Raw genomic sequence first — 16,595 nt, 5'->3', positions numbered from 1 at the left:
ATCTGCTCGCCCTGTGCAGACAGGCCCACCTGCTCCTGCACCCTTGTCTGTCGTGCCCACCCCGGGTCAACCATGTGTCATGCCTCCTGTTTCCTCTGCGCGCTGCTCCCTAGGCCCTGTTACCCCCTGCCCTGTGCCATTAAGTAAGGCTGGCGCCAGCGACTTCAAGCATTCTTTTACTATGGAACTGATATGCTCACCATTTACTCCTCGGTCGGTCGTCTTGCCCTGGTTGGCGTCGTCCAGGCTCGGCGGGGGGGGGGTTTCTGGCGCACTTTCTTTGGGGGGTTTCTCTTGGAAGTCTTCTTCAGCGGTGTGCTTTTGGCCTTCTTGGGCGCTGAGGGGCCTGCTTCTTCCTCTGACTGGCCCTCCGGTCTGTTCTCCTTCCCTTTGCTCAGGTGAGGCCATTCGTCCCCGTGGATGGCTGATATCTCGCAGATTCTTTTTAATACCTCTGCCACCTCTTCTGGCTGACCCTCCGTCATGACGCCCTCTTGTAGCTGTAATGTCCCCTCGCGACTGCGTCAAGCCGTTTGTAGTGGCACCGCACGATGCGTGTGCTTTCCCAGGGCTCTGAGCGTGTTGCACCCCTTCCGTGGTCTGCTCCGCCTGATGCGTGAGCTTTAGTCGCGAAGACTGGGCGGGCACGTTTGCGCTATGCGATCAGCTCCCCCACGTGGTCGGCAGGGGGGTGTGCCCGGTTCCGGATGTGAGGCGACTCTGCGGGCTGTTCTCTGCGCCGCCTGGTCGAGGAAGTAAGCCCCGGTCTGAGCTTTGCGGGCTGCTCTCTGCACCGCCGGATCGGGAAAGGAATTTCTGAGGCAGGCTAACACGGTGAGGCGGGTGTGGACACCGCGCCTATCGGCAGCAGCTCTCCGCCCTCCCTCCTGCTTTCCCCCCCCTGCTTGGTGTAGCGGCTCGATGCGCGCTAGGAGTGGGGGGAGAGATGGGGGGAAAGGACAGTTTACCTCCGCTGCGGTGGAGCTTGGCTGGTGTTGCCGAGCTCGTACTCCGACGCCTCCAACTCTTCCGCGTTGCAGCCTCACGGGGCTGGGTGAGGGGCTGGAGCGGCGCGCTACACAGCCGTGCTGTCCTGACGAAAGCCGCAACCTGGAGCTCGACGACAGGGGCTCGCCCTCCTTCTGCTTCGTCTGTCGCCTCGTCGTCTCCTTAAGCCGTTGGTCCTCGGTCCTTCACTCCTTAAGCCGTTGATCTTCGGTTCTTCAGTCGCTGTTGTCGCGCCCCTCTCCCAGCTCCTCGAAGACGTTGTGCTTCTGCTGGGGAGCGGCGGCGCTTAAATCCTCACGAGCCCTCCATGGGGTCTCAGGTGAGCCCCCCCTGATTGGGGGGTTCAAACAAAGCTCAGTTGACCATTGGCCGCCCCTTGGGGGCGCCCGGGTCACGGGTCACTTCCGGTCGGGGTGGCTGGTGCGCACCCCGCTTCCGCTGGTTCTTGGGCGTTTTAGGCACCCGGAACCAGTTCGCCCCCATGGCTGGCACCGCGTGGGTTATGGCGCCGGCCCTCGAGCCTCCCCCCCCCTGCGGGAGGGTGCGGCAGCCTCTGCAATACGCGCTCAACCTAAATTGGCTTCCAACGATTCCAGCCTGTATGTTCCGTCAAGCACCAGGAAGAGAGGGGATGGAGGAGCAATTAGGAATTGGAGTGATCCATATTTACACGTAGCCTGCATTTCAGTCTTTTTCACTCTGTGCACGCAAATATTCCTTCAGAGGGGCCCAATTATCTTTCGGCCTGCTCTTAGGGGGAAGCAAGAGATAATTTGTGTCTACCAGTTCCTCGCAATATGTTAGGTTTTAAATCCATGTTTTCACTTCGGGTCTATACACCTTTCCCCAGTGCAATTTGCAATTTCAAAGCTTTATTCGACTTTTAGTCATAAAAGCAACCTCCTAAACATCATACAATAAATACTTAAAATACAACATTAAAAAACATGTTAAACAACAAAAATCGAAAAGCTAGTAATACTATAAAATGTATACATTCAATTTTATAAAATTCCATGTAAAATTTTTTAAAAATGGACAAGGAAGATTATACAGGCAGTTAATAAATCTTATTATTCAATAGGCCTCGAAGCACGAGATCTTATTACCCACGCCCATGCAAGGAATTTCGCTACGCTTATTACCAATGGTGTTGAGGTGTCAGACATTAAAATTCTTAGGGCCTGTGAGCAACAGCGAGTACCCAAATTCCTACAGGTTGGTTTTAACCACTTTCGACGCAGAATCACATAGAGGGGGCAGGAAAAAAACAAGTGTGCAATGTCCTCTATTTCATTTTTACAATGGTCACAGTAAGCGTCCTTTAGTGGAGACCATTTTTGTGTAAAAGCGTTCACAGGGAGAGTTGCCACCCGAAATTGGAAATATAGTTTCCTATCCAAAGGACGTTCAATTACTTCCCAGTATTTTTAGTATGATGGAATTTGTTTTGTATCAAAAAAGCGTAAGGTCAGGGAAGATTGCAAACCTTTGCGATACAGTGTTGCATATACTGACTCCCAGTAGATATCCTTAAGTTGTTTTTTTGAAGGAAATAGGGCAACATCCTTATTACCCCACAGATGATCCAGACCCAATTTCACCAATGTGCTCCGCAGTTCATTTAGCCATACAATGGAATGAAAACCATCAAAATTCACAACATCAAAAAAAGCAGATGCATAGTGACTTAACTCTGGGGTTACCATTAACCGCCTCCAATACAGCAAGGGACGTAGGCGGGCAATGTCTTCAATATTTTTCCTACCTAAATCCATCTTAAGTGGGATAATAGGTGTACTTTGTGGGGCCCTAACAAGCCCTCGTAAGAATCTATTTTCCGCCCGCCCTAAGTCACCTAGGTTTGAAAAACCCCAGAGCTCAGACCCATACAAGCATGCACTTACTACTTTCATGCTATAGACTTCAAGTGCACAATTTATAGGTCTTGTCAAAGAAGTATTATGTTTGACTGTAACTGCACCTGCTAGCTGGCTAAATTTTAAAGATGCCATGTTGATGTGTGAATTCCATTTCATGTCATTTTGAAGGGTGATTCCTAGATAAGCAAAGGCATCTACTTTTTCCAGTGGTTCACCCTTGTATTTTATCGTCCCCTTAAAGCCTGTTTGGGAGTTCAGGCACATACATTTAGTTTTGCTGGTATTTAATTCCAGACCTCGACTATCGCAAAAAACCCCAAAAGCATCAACCGCTTTCTGCAATCCACTAGGCGTACGTGATAATAAAAGCGTATCGTCCGCGAACATTAGTACGGGGACGTGTACACCTGCCATGGTTGGAGCATCATTTGGAGATTTATTTAAATGCTCCACAATTCCATTTATGTAGATTGAAAAAAGCGTTGGGGCCAGAACGCACCCTTGCCTCAGCCCTCGTTCTACTGGGAAGGGGGATGTCACTTCCCCCTGTTTGCCCCACCTTATTTTCGCATAATTATTTTCGTGAAGGCGCACCAGCAAAGTGAGGAGCTCAGGGCTTATTCCCGCCTCATCCAGGGTTTCCCACAATTTCTCTCTCGGCACCAGGTCAAACGCCGCTTTTAGGTCCACAAAAACTGCATACAATGTGCCCTTTCGCAGCGTGACATTTCTCCAATAAATGGCTAGAAAATAAAAGACTTGGTCAATACTACTAGTCAAGGGGCGAAAACCCGCTTGATAAGGTGACAGTATATTTTGGTCTTCAATCCATTGTTGCAGTTTATTCTGGACTAGTCGACCCATTATTTTCTGCGCTGTATCAATCAGACTAATGGGTCTGTAATTTTTTGCCTGGGTTTTGTCCCCCTTTTTATAGATAGGGATGATTTCTGCCCCTTTCCATGAGGCTGGGACTTCTCCACCCATAGCGATAGCATTTGACAGCATTGTGAAATATGTGCACCAAGAGACACAGTCAGATAGAAAAACGTCAGCTGGGATGCCATCCATGCCTGGCGCCTTTCCACCCAATACACAATCTAGTGCCAAGTTAACATCCTTTTCAGTGAATATATGATCACTGAAAAATATAGCTTTGGGGGGAGATATGGATGCATATGTCGAGCTTCTGGCGTACTGAGGTTTGAAAAAGTCATTCAGCCTTCTATTGGCACATGATTTTGTGGTTGGTCTACTGTCCCACCCCTATTCCATTTAATTAGGGCACAAAACCGCTTGGAATCTTTGTTGGTACATGCCTGTTTTAATTCGCTCCATCCCTCTTCATCCCATCTCCTCTTTGCTTGTTTTTGTGTCTGCCTATAGATATCCCTTGCTCTTTTAACAGCTGTTGGGTTTCCTATTTTTAGTTTTTGACTTAAGTTTTGCCTTGCCATTCTACAGCTTTTATCGTACCAGCCTTTAACGGCTGTGGATTTTTTGGCTGGGGTATGGTCTGCTGTTTTAATAAAAAAACTTTGCAATTTATAGAATAGATTTTTATGAGCCTCCATCATGTATTTCTGGAAATTACGAGTCCCAGAGTGCGCTATGATATTGCTCACTTCCTCTCTTGCCTGACATTTCATATTTTCTAAGTTCCTTTCATCTCCTAACAGCATTCCCCATTTCAAGTGTCTTTGATTATTTGAGCAGACAAGATCTCGTGTTACCATCAGCTTTTTAATAGTGGGTACTCTAGACTCTTGATAAGGATGGAATGTCATATGCAGGGGGTGGTGATCACTCTCTAATCGTAGGACGACTTCCATGTCTAGTAGTTTGGGCCATGCTCTTACATCAATTAAGAGATAATCAATCCTACTTGTAGCACGAGCATTATCAAAGGTGGAGTTCCCTTTTAGGTCGGATTGTGTTCTCCCATTCGCAGCTCTCAAGCCTCTTGAAAGGCAGAGGCTCTTAATTCTAATGGCCGTGGCACTCCATCTTTTTATAGGAGGAATCTCCAATTGTGGTATTCCCCATCTACTATCCTCCTCTTCCGTTAGACTCCTATCCTCTTCACCTAGGGGCTCAAAGGTTGAATTAAAATCACCACCCACTATAATGTGAGGATTAGGACAAAGAGTTTCAATGTCTTGTTCTAGGGTGGAAAAGACATCAGAAGGAATACTTGCCCTAACCCCGCTGGCATAGATATTATACAAGGCTGTTTCTTGGCCATTAGGCCATTTGATATTTAGTGCTAGAATATCATTTGATGTTATTTGCCTTTGTGATATGGTGCAGGGCAATGCTCGACGAACCCATATAAACAATCCTCCAGAGGGACGCCCTTTTCCACCTTTAAGTGCAGGTTTAAAAAAATGTAAATACCCCACTCGAAAAACTGGGTCGACTGACCAGGTTTCTTGCAACATGACTATGTCATGCCTGTCTATATATTCAAGCCAATCTGGGTTATCTATTTTACTAGCTATACCTGCTATGCTCCAGGATATAAAAGTTAGTGGACATGCCAACTCCGTATTTCTACTGACATCCCTTCTTGATAGGCCCCCCTGCTCAGGTCCTGTATTATCCCCAACTACTGGTCTAGTGTTGATAAGATCCTCTGGCCCTGATATAAGTATGTTGCTATTTGGACTTTTGGGGACCATGTGGCCGGGATCCATGTTTTTATGATTTTGGTCCATAGGATTGTCTAGTTGGCATGTAGGATATCGTAACTCATTTTTCACTAATAATCCTTTATCTATTACGAGTCAGTCACACTCATTTAGATTAGACAATGCTGTATATCTGTTATCTAAATTTAGCCCCCAGACATTGGGTAGGCCCTCCTTTGCACATCTACTGGTCACAGTTGATCATTTGTTTCTCAGGATGCTCGGGTTTGATACTAGGCCTTTCTTATTATAGAAAAAGTCCAGGGTTAGTGGGATTAACTCCGCTGTTCTGCGTTGGGGTGGAAATAGGTTATTCAAGATTTCAGGTAAGACTTCGGGGCCTTTAAGACTCAAGATCACACAGTCCCCAGAAAATTTCTTAGTGCTACTCCCTATCCATTTTACCCGTCTTGCGGTTAATAAATCTTCTGCCAGTTTATGATCGCCCCCGGGACACATGTGCATGTTATTATTTAACCAATTGAATGCCTTATGTAATAGAGATTCTGGATGTTCTTTCTGACCTATATTTAAGGGGGGAACATTGGCAAGTACCAGGATAAGGGGTGAAGCTTCAACAATTAGCTCCATAGGGCTGTTTTCTATGTAGGGGCCCTGTAGTAAGCAATTGCCTTCAAGCTCAATTGATGGAGTGGTAGCAAGGATAACTTGTTGTAGGCCACGCTCGGGTCGAGCTTGCTCGTTCTGAAGTTGCTCTATTTCACCTTGGGGTAGAACTTCTAATTGAGTTTTTTCAGCCAGCTTATCTACCAGCATGGTTGGCAATTCCCCCATTTTATTGTTAGTTGCTGTTACATGGGCTTCCAATTTATTTATTTTAGCAGTTAGCTGATCGATTTTTGACATTAAGGGTTTTACTAGCTGGTTTAACTTAATGTCCAGCATTCCCATGAGTTTTTTTAATATACCCTCTTCATCCCAACCTTGATTCATATCTCCTCTATTTGCATTCCCATCTACATTTTTCCTGTTTGGCGGAGTAGCTGGCCTTCTCCTGCTAGACCTTAACCCTTCCCTTTTTGTCAGGATCTTGGCAATGGCTTTTGTTACTCTTGGGGCCAGAACAGGAACATCCGGTGGGGGGGGGGGGGGGGGGGGGGGGGGGAGGAATCTACTATCTCCAAATCTAGATCTTGTTCATGCAGGGAGGGTTCTATGTCTAGCTCTAAATCTCCAGCTGGTGCTTCAATAGTGGGAGCTAAGTGTACTATGGCTGATACATTTTGTGATAGCCCCATATCCAGGCCATGGGAGGCTGGGGATGAAATAATCGAGGAGCCCAGAGCAATTAGATCCGTATTTGAGATCTCATTTTGGGGCAACGATGGTGGGGAGCTCAGACCCAACGAAGCCCTCCTTTCAAGATTAATTTTTTCCACCACTTGTACTAAATAATTATCCATGGTATTACCCGGAACGGTAAGTTTTTTTGCCTTCGACATTTAGGTGCTAGTGGTAATAGCTTACAATCTTTGCCCCTCTAGAGTCAATGTAGACAATCAAGGTTACCAAAGAAGTCTTGTTACCTTCCTGCTTGAATTCCCAAACAGTCCCGAATCAAAGCCGACTGCAATGAGGGCAGCAAGAAAACACGGATCCTGACGGTTATATCAGGAATGAATAATGTTTTTTATTTGCAACAGGTAAGAGGGGTGGCCCGTCCCGTCACCTTAGGTCCCCTGAGGGCCACAGAGGGCCCGCCCTTTGCCCGGGCTTAGCCCGGCGTCCCGCACGCGTCCCGCGTTGCGGGGGACGCCCACCTTTATCGCGCCTCCAGGCGCCGAAGGTGACGACCAGGGCAAGCGCCACCGCAGGGAGTCCTGGGTAGCCGAGTCCTCCACTCGGCGGCCGGCTGTGGTGTTGTGCACGGCAGCCGGAGGACTCAGGCAGTGCGAGGCAGTGCGAGGCGCTAGGCTCCAGCAAGGTTCCTGTCCAGCAGAGGGTCCGTGAAGGCAGAGGTCAGTGGTCGCAAAGGGTACACCCTATGGTCGGGGGACGCCCACCTTTATCGCGCCTCCAGGCGCCGAAGGTGACGACCTGGGCAAGCGCCACCGCTGGGAGTCCTGGGTAGCCGAGTCCTCCACTCGGCGGCCGGCTGTGGTGTTGTGCACGGCAGCCGGAGGACTCAGGCAGTGCGAGGCAGTGCGAGGCGCTAGGCTCCAGCAAGGTTCCTGTCCAGCAGAGGGTCCGTGAAGGCAGAGGTCAGTGGTCGCAAAGGGTACACCCTATGGTCGGGGGACGCCCACCTTTATCGCGCCTCCAGGCGCCGAAGGTGATGACCAGGGCAAGCGCCACCGCTGGGAGTCCTGGGTAGCTGAGTCCTCCACTCGGTGGCCGGCTGTGGTGTTGTGCACGGCAGCTGGAGGACTCAGGCAGTGCGAGGCAGTGCGAGGCGCTAGGCTCCAGCAAGGTTCCTGTCCAGCAGAGGGTCCGTGAAGGCAGAGGTCAGTGGTCGCAGTCCCCAGTGACACGCCACCCGCCTTTTCGCCATCAGTAAGGTACTAGATATAATCCCTTCCAGGGGGCGAGTCACACCCCTGCCTCTTTTACGCCCTGTCCGTTCCCACCCTGCGTCCTTTCCCCCAATGATCACTCTGCTGACAACATGATATGGTGCATAGAAAAGGCTGCAGTATTATTAAACATGATTTATACATTTCACTACTTTCTGTTGGTCATTCATAAACATCATGTTACTTTCACAGTGCGCATTGTCCTCAACTATTTGTTGTTGATCATTTTTCACAGCATTGTCCTTATTCAAGGTGACCCTTTAAGCAAGGTCTCGGTGCTTATGGTTCCAGGCTTCCCTTGCTAAAGAAATGTGAGCATCCGTTAGGACCTGCTCGGGCTGCAAGTGCTGTTCTGCTTGCTCTGGACCCTTGCTGGCCACTCACCTGCTCCTCAATGTCCCTGCCGTGTGGCATCCCAAGGACACTGTGCAAGCATCTCATCTACTCTGTCTGTGTGCTGTCATTCACCCACTCAGTGCCCCTGCTGTGAAGCTACACAAGCACAGTCTGTGGGCAGCTCATCTACCTAAGGTAAACTGTTTTCTTTAGGGTATTCAATGTGGGTTTCTACTGCCTTGCTTTTGCCCTTCCCTTTGCCCCTGCGGCTGCAATGTCCGCTTCCTTATGCTGTGGGTGGGTAGGATTCAGGTTCTTCTTGGGGGGTTCATGTGCCCATTCAGGGTTTTCCACCTCTTTTTGAAGCCCCAGGCCTTCCCTGATTAGGTGACTAGCGGCTGGCAAGTGGGCGAGCAATCTGGTGTGCCCCATTTTTGCGGGCTTTGGCGTGAGGGGGGGGGGGGGGGGGGGGGGGGGGGGTTCCAAACCCGGGAGGTGTTTGCCACGGGTCCCTACGGGGTCCAGCTTCGCCTTCCTGGTCTGTGTTTCAACCGCTCCCAGGGGGCGAGTCACCTCCTCCCTCTTTTATGCCCTGTCGTTTCCCGCCCTGCATCCTTTTCCCTAATGATCACTCTGCTGACGACATGATACGTGCATAAAAAAGGCTGCAGTTTTATTAAACATGATTTATACATTTAACAACTTTTTGTTGGTCATTCATAAACATCATGTTAATTTCACGGTGTGCATTGTCCTCAGCCCTTTGTTGTTGCTCATTTTTAACAATATTGTCCTTATTCGGGGGTGCCGAATTCCAGTAATATGCTGTTATTCCAGTAATAAATCACACATTGACTTCACCTCTCAAGCAGCCACTGAAGCCAAGGTACGGGACCCAAACGTACTTAGAAGGAAGGGGTACTGTCAGTAGCGGTCGGTGATGGGAGTGCTGCCGGGCGGTGACGTGGGGTGGGGGAGGGGTAGGGTGGGTGTAGTAAACTACGGAATACGGCCAAATACAGGTAAGTAAACATATAAATAAATAAAAAGATTTCATTGCGCGCACTGCATCAAATTTGGCGATTTTGCATTTGACTTGTGAGGAACACCTAGTAACGACTAGTTGAACTGCAGCTCTGTGTAGAATTATTTTGATATTGGAAACTATAATATTCACTGCCTACTGCTAATCTCGTCCCATAATCCTTTGCAGGGCCTTTGGTTGGGATTGTATTTTTGCCCATAACTGTGCCTGGGGTGTTCCTAAGAGGATGGGACCACCACTTAAATGTTCAGCATGATATGCTCTTTGTGTTCAAGGCATCTGCTTGATCCTCCCCCTAGGTTAGGGGGAACCCCAAAATCATCACCAGATATTTTTCATTTTTAAAGTTCACTTTTGTGAATTGGTTATATGCTTTTTAGCATGTAAAGTTGCTTTATCAAAGAATTTGTTGGTGCAGTTTAGTAGCTCACTCATTCCGTGTTTTTAATGGAATGCGTAGTTAACAAATCTCCGCAAACTCCGCTAGTTAACAAATCTCCGCAAACTCCGCTAGCGGGGAACAAAGTTCATTGTCTAGGGTTAGTAAATACCATACAGTTTCCACTGTTAATGACAGCTGAGGTTTTGAATGCAGGTTCAATCTACCGAAATGTAATGACAGCTGAGGTTTTGAATGCATCCGATAATTATAGGATGCGTTAAATACAGCCATACTCGTGATTCTCACCTACATGTGCATAAACAGGGGTTTATTTACAGGTCAGAATTTACCGGTGCACTAGTAATTAGGGCCACCATAAAAACTACCCTGACCCAGCCCCCCACCAGCCCTGAGCCCTAAAACTACCCCAGGCCTAATCACTGTCCGTTCCCGCCACGCACTGCCTTAACCACGCATATGCCTGGTTAAGGCAAATGCTGGTTAAGGCAAGCGTGGTTCCACTTGTTGGGAAATGACACGCATGGCTCAGCCCGCATTGTAAAGGCAGTTTCCCCAGAGCTGCAGGTGAGTAATGACCTGTGAAACATTTAGATATTTCTAGCCTGGTGCTTTGTACGTCCTTTCTTACAAAACGAGTTGCAAACCTACAAAATCCCAAAATACAGTGCTCTTAGTGCAATACTGGGGAAAAGCTAAATCAGTCACAAATGGCAGAGGGCTAATTATTCCAAATTGAAATGATGCAACTCATAAAAAAGCTTTTAGGTTTCTTCATGCAGAAAGTTAACAAATATTTTATTTAAAATGTAAACTTTTGAAAGCACTTACGGTCTAAGTGACTGAACGCTCTGAATTCAATGTAAAATCCTTTGTGTGTTACAACTTCATCAGAGTGAAAATTGATAGAAACCGAATATCCATATTCCCTAGGCTTGCTTGATTCTGCAACTGGCCTGCAGTGCCTGGAAAAAATAGCAGTGCGCGATTACAGCAAATAATTGTCATACTGGAATGCACATTTAGCAACAAGTACGCTTAGGTTAAGTTGGTTTAGGTTGCAAAAGATGCCAATCCTCATCCTGTACACAACAGTCAAGCGTCCCAGAGACAAGCAGACATCACTTCAATTCAATTCAATTCACATTTATTTCAAGTGGAGGAGTCCCATTTGAAAATAGCGAACAATTCACAATTAAATTGTTTGAATGCAGGCCTGTTTGCACCCCACGACTGGCCTGACAGAAAAAAGCAGGCCTGCCAGATTTAGTCAGACCAGCTCTCTTACTGTACATAGCGACTGAGCCTGGCCACTGCAAAGTGGGGCTGGGGGTGGTGTTCACCCCCCCCCCTCTCCCCCCAATAAATGTTTGAAAAAATTGCAAATATGACGACTTTTACAAATTTTTCTTTATTGAACCTTGTCCGATAATTGAATAGATGGATGGAAACAGGACCGTATGGTTCAAAGAATGAACAGCAGGATGATGAGGAGTGGGTAGAGGAATATAATTCAGTAATGGATGACTCTGTTCGAAAACCTTTAGCTACATGGCGCAAACGGCCTCAGCACTGACCAACAGAAGTGTGCTCTGATTTTCATGTTAACCTCTGCAATAAAACATCCCCCTCCCCAAACACTACCATCCACAATCCTATGAAACATGCATCGCCTGGATCTATTTATCACAGAGTGCTGATTTAGTGCCTCCAAAAATGAATACAGTCAAAACAGAAAGAGGTAGCAATGCAGTGGCCAAATTGCACAGTGTGAAAACAGGAAATCTTGCATTAATCCTGGATTCCAATTCACCACATTGTGTGATCCTAGGCAATTATTTTTTCACTGCGCCTCCTCTTCCTTCATCATTGCATGAGATCACCCTGAAATACATCAGTTCAGGGTGTGCACTACAAAAAAGTAAAAGACTATAACGTTATGTAATCTATGGGAACACCCTAGGTCATATACAGGGAAAAAAGACAGCTGACTTTCCCGTTGGTTCATTAAAATGATCATGGACAAGGCAGTGGTGGATGGGCATGAATGTTTCTTTAAGTTCATGATTAGAATCACTTCTAACAATTGTCATTCAATGCAATTGTATAATTTATCATAATACACTGAAACGTGTTGCAACTGTCACGAAATAAAGAAAAACACTGTTTTGAACGGAAGAGTCTTTAATATGTATGTACTCGACTCTCTGAGCCAAGCAAAAGCAGACCTGTTATCCACTTTGTTAGAAATGGGGTTTATCTAGTTGGTAGTGGCTTTCCCCCTGTTCAAGTAGGGAACCTTCCTTCTAGTCAGGATAAGGGAGTTACACATCCAGATAACCTATGATCACCCCCTTGGTAGCTTGGCACAAGCAGTCAGACTTATCTCAGAGGCAATGTGTAAAGTAGATGTACATAACACAAAGTAGCACAGTGAAAATACTACAAATAGCCACCACACCAGTTTGGGAAAATAAAGTATCTTTATCTGAACAAACAAGGCCAAAATGTCAAAAATCCAAAATACATAACTCAAGATATTACTTTAAAAAGGTTTACTTTAAAAGTATAGCTCTTCAAAGACAATAGCTCCATTTGGGGCTATATGAAGGTTGTGACAGGTAAAAATCCACAGTATGGCATGACTGGGAAGACGGCGGGCCAGCCATGGAGACACACTAACCCCCAAAATAGTACCTTGGAAAATGATGAAGCCAAAAGATGTTGCACAGCATCATGGAGGTGAGGTGTCAATGGGCTGAGGCGGTGTTGGTTCCTTACAGTCGTGGGGGAGGTGAGGCATGGAGTCCTTAAAGGGGAGGCGAGGGGTTGAGTCCTGGCTGTGCAGGCGCGGTGAGGTGAGGTGGTGTCAGCAGCGAGACATCTGTTCCGTACGATGGTGCGGTGTCGATGAGTTTGGGAAGTCACCCACATTGGCTACGACTCTGCAATGGTGCGAGGGATGCGCTGGCATCCACAGGCATTTGGGGATGATTCATGCACAAGCATTGCCCTCAGTCCGGGTGTCTGTAGCAGCCTCGGTGATGAAGTCAGAGTTGATACGGGCTTGCAGGCGTCGGGGCTGAGTTGTCGTCGCGGACAGTGCTGCGCTAAAACAGCGAGTGGTGACCAATGCATCGGTGCAGGCAGCGACGCCCCTGAGGGCATTGGCAATCAATGTTTGGAGGTTTGCAGCCCAGTAAACACCTCCAGTGGCCTAGAACTGGAGATTGCACCATTTGGCAGGCTAGAACTCCCAGCAGTGGAGTTCAGTGATGCTACAAGTGAAGTATTTTATGGCCGTTCTTTCATTGCCCACAGACAGAAAGAGCAACTACAGGCCAACTAAGCAACGCAACACACAGCCTCCTAATAGATCTTCAGATCTTCTTCTTGGTAGAGACCTAAGTCTCGAAGTTTTCTAAGGTATGGGGTTTTAGGTCCAATACTTATACCCATTTTGGCCTTTGAAGTCTTTGTAGTTTACAAGTTCCTGTACTGCCTGGCCTTGGCTCCAGACACACTCCAGAGGGGTGGAGACAGCATTGTGAGAGGCCAGGCACAGTCCTATTCATGTGCAGGTGACAGCTCCTCCCACCGCTCTAGCTCAGGAAGGCCCATGAGCCTTGTGATGGGCCATCAGCATATACAAGGCTCACCTCAACTCCTTTTGTGAGTCAATGTGACTGTCTAGAGGGAATGCACAAACAGTCCCCTGTCAGTCTAAATCAGACGTTGATTCCATAGGCAAGAAGAGGCACAAGGATGATTTAACAAAAAAAATCTCACTTTCTAAAAGTGGCATTTTCAAACACACAATTTAAAACCCACCTTTACTAAACAATGTGTTATTAAATTCAGAGCTCAGAGAGCCCAAACTCCAAATCTCTAGCTGCTCCCAATTGAAAGTTACACTTGTAAAATGTTACAAGGCAGCTCCAATGATAGCCTACGAGAGAGCTAGTCTTTGAAATAGTGAAAAATGAAATTGACAGTATTTCACCATCAGAACAAGTAAAACACCAGCACATGTCCTACCTCTCACATACACTGCACCCTGCCCATGTGGGTACATTGGGCCTACCTTAGGGATGCATTTTATGCAGTAAAAGGGAAGGTCAAGGGCTGGCAAGTGGGTGCCCTTGCCAGATTAACATGGCAGTTTTAAAACTGCACTCACAGACATTGCAATGGCAGGCCTTAGACATCTTTACAGGGCTACTCATGTGGGTGGCCCAACAGGGTTGCAGGCCCAGTAGTAACATTTAATCTGCAGGCCCTGGGCACACATAGTGCACTTTACTATGGACTTACCAGTAAGCATGGGCGAATTTTGCGAATCTCGCGTTCGCGAATTTTGCGGATTTGCGAACTCGCAATCCGCAAAATCCGCGAATTCTCGCGAATTTTTTTTTTTGTGTTCGCGCGGGTTTCTGCCAGTTCGCGAGGGTTTTGTACAATTTCGCAAAACGCGAACTTACCTGTCGGGTCGCAAGTTTCACGAACTTGTTGTTTCTACGTGTCCAGCCTGTTTGGGACACTCTTCTTCATCACTGCCACTCTCTGTCACTACTGCCACTCTCTGACTACTCATGCCACCCTCTGGCCCACCCATGCCACCCTCTGTTTCATCACAGCACCCTCTGGTTGTCCAGTCAGTGTACATTATTGTGGCAACGCAAGCACACCTTCCCTGCCTCAAGTGACGTGAATTAATTTGGGGCTGATTAATGTGTCACAGAATATTTTTTTAGCTGGCACCTGCTTCCTTAGTGCTTCCTGATTAGTGATCTTTTGCACTTGCTAAGTGCTTTCATTGTTGCAAAATTAGTTACAACACCTGCCCTGCCCCGCCCCAACTGACAATAATGAATTAGGGGCTGATTAATGGATTTGAACCTCCAGCCTGGCTCCTGCTTGTCTCCCTTAGCTGTAATTCAGGACCTTTGTGGCATATGTGTAACTATTCTGAGGTTCAGAGCAGGGTCACATAATAGTTGCAACTGGCAACTGAACTCTGGAGGGGCCCCTCAGGAAGCACTACAGGAAATGGCTACTAATGATGAGCCTGAACTTTTGAACCTGGTAAGTAGTTTCAGTTTTGCTAAGATCGTATTTCTGAAATTTTGCGCTTATTCGCGGGGCGCGAAGTTGTACTGGGAAGCCGCGAACTCACGCGAACAGTGCGAGCAAGCCATGAAATCCGCTGCTCGCGGATTTGCGGATTTTGCGGGAGATTCGCGAATCTCGCGGATTGCGAATTTACCGAAAATCCGCAAAATCCGCGAGCGAAACGGATTTTCAGCCCATGCTTACTTACCAGTAAATCAAATATGCCAATCACAGATAACCAATCAGAATCACAATTTACACAGGGAGCACTTGCACTTTAGGACTGATCTGCAGTGGCAAAATACCCAGAGTATCTAAACCAGCAAAAACAAATTCCAGCCCACAGTTCTAAATACAGGCGGTAGAGGCAAAAAGGCAAGGGAAACTACACCAAGGATGCCAGGGCTAACAATTCTACAGGAGATAGGAACCACATAAATGCAAAAACAAATGGTTCTCAAGCAAGCGTGGTCTGACTGGCTCGCTTTAAAGTTTTTTTTGCTTTGTTTGCAAAGAAACGCCTCTGGCCCGCTCCCCAGCATGGAAACCATCCCCCAATAGCAATAAAGCTGGGTCCTACCCTGCCAGCTCACCAGGAAAACGTCTGGAGCCTGGTGCAGTCAGTCCAGACCTGTTGCACATAGCTAGCCACAGGAACTTGTGAACCACATGACATATATTGTGCTAACCACTTGATATGCGAGGACAACTAAGTGCACTGCAACTCAAAATTATCCTATACCTTCTTCGAGTGGTGCACGATCAGGCAGAATATAAGTTCGGTTTGGCACGAGTAAAGAGAAGAACGTTGGAATCAATCAACACACAAGCCTGAACTCAAATACCAACAGTCATTACGAGGAGAGAAGAATGCTTTAACGGCTTGACACGCGATCCCCCGACGTTAGCAAAAGTTGATTTTCACAAAGAACAAGAATAGAAATTCCCATGGGGAAATGTGCTGTGGTGAATTCTTAAGTTCAATAGAGAAGGTGCGAAACAGAAAACCACACGTCTCAATAACCTAATGAAAATCGCTTTAGCAATAGGCAGAATACTCAAATAGGAAGGATTAAAAAAAATAGAAAAACGAGAACTGCAAATAATAAAACCAGTCTAAAGGCCCTGAGGAGAACCCCATAATTAGGACGGGGCTTGAAATGCATTGGCGTATAGTAGTGTTCAGTTGAATCAATCAATAAATATGATTCAATGCAGGAGCAAGCAAAAATGAATTGCCCTTGCATAACGTCAATATATACCCAGTAGTCAACAACCTTAAATTAGCTACACAAAATCAGTACTGCATAGGTGGTTGTTGGATTATAGACTGACTGGATTCAATCTCAATGCATTTCACCATTTATGTTTTATGTATCATCGTTGATGTTTATTGTGCATATTGAATGTATTTCAATTTCATTTAGGTCGCAAGTTCACAATGTTTGTTGAATATTTGCAGTTCACTGTGAAGATGGTATGTCGTCTTATGGTCAGACATGCTTTATAAATTAAATGAGTTAATTGGAAAAAATCACAAATGATAACCTAATAAATGATTTAGAACATTCGAATAAGTGAATGATC

General features: G+C 46.7%; 1 pseudogene across 1 annotated transcript in view; it reads right to left on the bottom strand.

Annotated features, from left to right (window-relative positions):
- Positions 1-16,595, bottom strand: part of LOC147697001 (suppressor of tumorigenicity 14 protein homolog) — a 381,221-nt pseudogene that overhangs the window by 142,520 nt on the left and 222,106 nt on the right. The window contains exon 11 of the transcript XR_015299131.1: positions 10,728-10,861. The product of XR_015299131.1 is annotated as a suppressor of tumorigenicity 14 protein homolog (transcript). The remainder of the gene's footprint in view (positions 1-10,727; positions 10,862-16,595) is intronic.

The sequence above is a fragment of the Lissotriton vulgaris genome, chromosome 8, assembly GCF_964263255.1.
Source record: "Lissotriton vulgaris chromosome 8, aLisVul1.2, whole genome shotgun sequence".
Taxonomy (NCBI): domain Eukaryota; kingdom Metazoa; phylum Chordata; class Amphibia; order Caudata; family Salamandridae; genus Lissotriton; species Lissotriton vulgaris.
This window is presented reverse-complemented; position numbering and strand designations above follow the sequence as displayed.